The sequence below is a fragment of the Grus americana genome, chromosome 1, assembly GCF_028858705.1.
Source record: "Grus americana isolate bGruAme1 chromosome 1, bGruAme1.mat, whole genome shotgun sequence".
NCBI lineage: Eukaryota > Metazoa > Chordata > Aves > Gruiformes > Gruidae > Grus > Grus americana.
Window position 1 is genome coordinate 29,539,527 of NC_072852.1, and position 4,898 is coordinate 29,544,424.

The window sequence follows — 4,898 nt, forward strand, 5'->3', positions numbered from 1 at the left end:
ACTTGCACGCTCACTCCATTATGCTTAATTTTGCTTTTCCTGCCATTCTGTACCTATTTTGCTGTCATTTGGGCTGATTAACTGAAGAACATTGGATCAACACAAACTCCATCTTTTTTTTATTGCATTTTTTAAACAGAATATATATTAGTGATAGAATTTCTGTTTGAATGAAAGGGAAAAGAGCTGTTACGATCTCACTGCATGAAGGGAAAGAAGTTATATATAGAATGTGTATGCTAATGACTAGGAGGTGTTGATTAGCATCATACTTTTATTTCACACAAAGATGTGTGAACCTTTCATAACAAAACTTGTAAGAAAGCAGAATTTGCCTCATTTATGCGTTTGTTTATTAAAGTGAAACCATCAGCAGTTTGCCTAAGTCAAACTAACTTTCATCCCATCTCATAGCCTTGCCGGGCAGGGCAGGTGAGTTTGGAATCACGTCCTTCCCCTCTTCCCCCTCGCCCCAGCCTCTGCCACAAATCTCCTCAGAGGACGTTACAGTATGTATTTTACTACCTGTTAAAATAAGCACTTTTAAAATAAGCGGTCCGAATGTTGCTCAGGCTTCCATCAGCCCGGTGGGGTACAGGTCGGTGAGGTGGCAAATGGCCCTTATTCTCATCGGTCAGCAGAAGGCTGAGCTGATCGGTAGCTCTAGAAGAGCCAGGGAGGCGAAGCATCAAAATAATTCAAGGAGATAAACCACTGGGTTGCTGAGGGAAGAGGAAGGCCACTCACATTCGGAAAGTATTTGTCAAAGGTAGGCTTTTGAAATAGCTTTTTTTGCATACAAAGGAAAATTGTCATCTCAGCTCTACTTTCTGCCTGCTCAAGCTGAGTTTGTTTCTGTAATGGGAGGGAAAGGCTTTTCAGAGGCAGATCTGAGAGTCAGCTGGAGTAGCTGAGGGAAGGAATTCCTCTCCTCAAGCGGGCAACTGTGTTCGGTAATGGGTATTTTAGAAGAAATGTGTGGTTCTGCATGCTTGTTTATGCTGTGTTGAAGATCTTGTTATTGCTTTTGTTGGTGGATAATTTCGTTTGACAAAGTACTGCAGATTCATCTTTATGTATGAATTTACAAGTACAGAGTGGGAAGCATAAAAAAATAATACAGAACTGAACATGCAGAGTCACAGCGCACAAATTAGAACATTCAGCAGTTCGAAAACGCCAGGATAGATAATTTTAATTTTTCATAGTACCTCTGTACTTGTAAAGCTTTTGCTTTTGTTCGTGACAATAAACATCAGGAAATCAAACTCACTGAAGAACAGATTAAACATTGTTTCAAAAACTTGGTTGCATGAGAAAGGAGAATATATTGCTCACATTTAGCCTGTATTCCTGTGAATGTGTAATGTGTTGTCAACGTCTGAATTTTCTGTTCTAATTTTTGCTGTTGAAGTCTTTCTCTAGCACCCCTCTATGCCTGGGCTAAGTTAGCATTTGTACGAAAGGTCATGGGGCAGTGCAAAATGCTGCCACCCCCCTAAATCCTTGGTAAAACCCAACAAGTTTTAAGAGCTACTGGTTACTTTGGTTTTATAAGTCACTTTATGCTCTCTCTAGGTTTTGGAATACACTGTACTTACCTGATACCTGACAAAGCATAATGAAAAGGTAAAAAGCTTTATTATTTGGGGATTCCAGCCTTTCCTTCCTGAAACATTTTCATGAATATGATAAAATCATCTGAAGAAGGAGCAGAGCGAAAGCTCACAATGTGATTAGATTTTTTTTCTTTCTTTTCTTTTTAGGTTCTCAGGTAAATGAAATTTCTTCCAGTTCATTGTCTTAATTAATTGGTCCTACTCACTTTACTCATCTCCAAATGCCACTTCCAATTTCTCCATCCTGGGGTCGCTGCTTAGTCCAGAGATCTGGCTTTCCTTCTCCGCTGGACTTTATAGCTTTCTTCTACTATTTGAAATTATTCAATCATCTGCTGTCTTTTCCTATCTAATTAATTTAACAAGTATCCCACTTCCTGAAAAGGGGAGGAGAGATACGCGAATTCATGTCCAGTCTGAATTAATGCTGCAACTAGGCATGCTGTTGTACAACAATTACTAGAACTCAACACGTTGGGATGTCTGTGTTACACACTCCAGTAATCAATAAGATAATGTTATTAAAGTATTTCTTACCTTAAAGAACATAAAAGTTGACTTAAATTCTGAAAGGTTTACTACAGATTTTGAGTAAGATGTATGTACTTCTCAACAAATAAAATTACATTAACTGGCCTGTCAAGCATAAAAAGTACCTTACAGCAGAACTTGGAGTGGCTTCTTAAATAACATAAACATGGGAAAAACAGAACAAGTCTTGACATAAGAACCTTACCAAATTTCAGGAATCGCTTTTTAATCCACGTATAAAATGCATCAGTTTTTTTTTCCCATCTGAGCACATATTTAAATAAACAAGATGTCAGAAATATAATGAAAGGAGTTTTTCAGAAGAAAATCCATACGGGAATGACGCCGTGAAGCCAAACGGAAGTTACAACTGGTGGCTGGAGAAACTTTATCACTGCCCCAGGACTCCGGCTCGGGCTGAGGGAAGTCCTGCATCCAGTGCCCATAAATGCCCGCAGATGGACTCCAGCACCTATTGAATCTCATGAGCTACCATGCATTGCTGCTGGATATACAAGGTTACCCATAGGTTATGAATTGTGAGCTCACAGGTAATGATGATACTTGCAATAAAATACCTTTCCTTCACTAAAACACTTGGGTTATTACTAACCTCAGAAAATAAAAATAGGACAAAAATGTATGTATGACATAAATATTTAATTTCATTGCTTGCCCTATATTCTTGTATAATAAACAAAAACCAATCCTGAAATAAAGTCCATAGGTCTGGCTGTTACATGAAGCACAGGTTTCGCCTCTACACTGTACTGGATCTAACTGTTCACTGTACAAGAGAGAAAAAATATGACAGCAGAAATCAACAGAAAGACCTTGAAAATCTCAATATAGTTTTCATTTCTCAGTACAATATTTTTTTAAAGACAAGAACCATGCTACTGAAATACGAAATGAACCATAAAGCTAGGCAGTGTTCTTGATCTTGTTTTGACTCAGATCCACACAAACCCAGTTATTATAAAGCTACTTATACACACGTACAAGCACATGCACACGCACACACACTTCTTAGTGCTCACTGTATTAAAAAAGATATAATCTTAGTTTGACAGAGACTAAGGGGAAAAATGAGATAATATGACAACGTTCATATGGAAAAGATGAGAAAATGTCTGTTAAAACTTAAAAGCATACACAACATTACAGCACAGCTTTACTTTTATCAGAGATTTGCTGTAAAAATGTGAACAACGTATCAATGCTGTAGGTTTTGGTGAATAGCACCTGCGCTCAGTTGTCTGTAATAGGTGTTGTAGACCTCAGGCAGTTTGGGAGCCCTAAGAACCTGCTGAAAAGCTGTGTTGACCACATGATTACTAATACAAGTGGTATTAAAAAAAAAAATTACCTTTTATTTTTGCTTCAGCTTTGATTTGACATAGATGGAGAGAATCTAATGAGAATATTAGCATTTGATACAGGAACTTAAAAATATTTTTAACCTCTGCTAGTATTTTGTCTCTATGTTCTCACAGAAATTTTATTACCTTTTGATTTCTGCATTCTAATCTAAAGTACTGTCTTTCATTTAGCCACAGACTATGGCTATGCTATGAGAGGCAAATTTCACTTTGATATATTAGTTGACATATTAGTTTATTTGGCTACATACTACAAGGTTGTCTACCTTCAGGGGTCTTTAAAAATCTTGCCTAAATAAAGAGTATTCACTGAAATTATTTCGAGCCACACTGTGCTTTTGATCTGCATGAATAGTTTCCACAGATTTTACTGGTGTTTCAGGCACAGGGTTTTAAATTGGACTGTAACAATAAATGCATCCCTTATTATTACTGCTTGACTACACAATGGACAAATTTCTTATTATAATTCTTAAAAGTTTAGAATAAAATCTTTTTTTTTAGACTAGCAGCTTTTCATCCCCCCTAACTTCTCTGCTCAATATTCCTTTCTTGTTCATTTGTTTTCATGATTTTTTTTTTTAATTCTTCTTTATTCTTTATTCTTCTGATTCAGTCTTCAACTGCTTCAAGTAGGAATGGTAAAACTTGCAATATAAAATTTTAATTTATAGTAATATTAGTCAGATTGTCTGCCTTGTTGTTTGTTGGCCCAGCCTTTACACTACTTAGAAGAAGAAATAGTGGAAAGGGTTCTGCCAACATCCTACTAACTCATACAACCCTTTCTATAACTACAGCCCCTTATTTTTTCTTGGTTTGTTTTCTTCAGTTTCAATGGATGAGTTTTAGCACCTCATGATTCTCAGAGATTTAACATTGACACATTAATCATTTTGTATTCCATCATTTCTCAGCTAAGTAATTAAAGTTAAAAATGTATCTTTAAAGAAATATGTTGGAAACTACTTTTGACAGTCTGCTAGGGGACACCTAGATAATATTTCTCACAGGCATACTTGTGTAGAGAGCAAATAAGTGCAATAGCTTGACATTCATCTAAGCTCACAATATTCTTGCTATTTACGCATACTTCATTACAAGAAAAAGTGAAGTTTGAAGGACGGTAGCTGTTGATTTTAGGGTCTTTTTCTTTAATGGTGAAAGGATTTAGGAGCTCAAGTAAGTCCCCTGAGTATCATTTATACTTTTCATGGGACATGTGACCGATTTTCCATTGATTCCCCTTGACTTTTCTGCCCCACAAACATTACAGTTCTGTAATAAATCTCAGACCAGGCTCTGTGGTCCAATTTGCCACTAAGGCAGGCCCAGAATGCAGTAAAAATATGCTTTTCCGTTATAT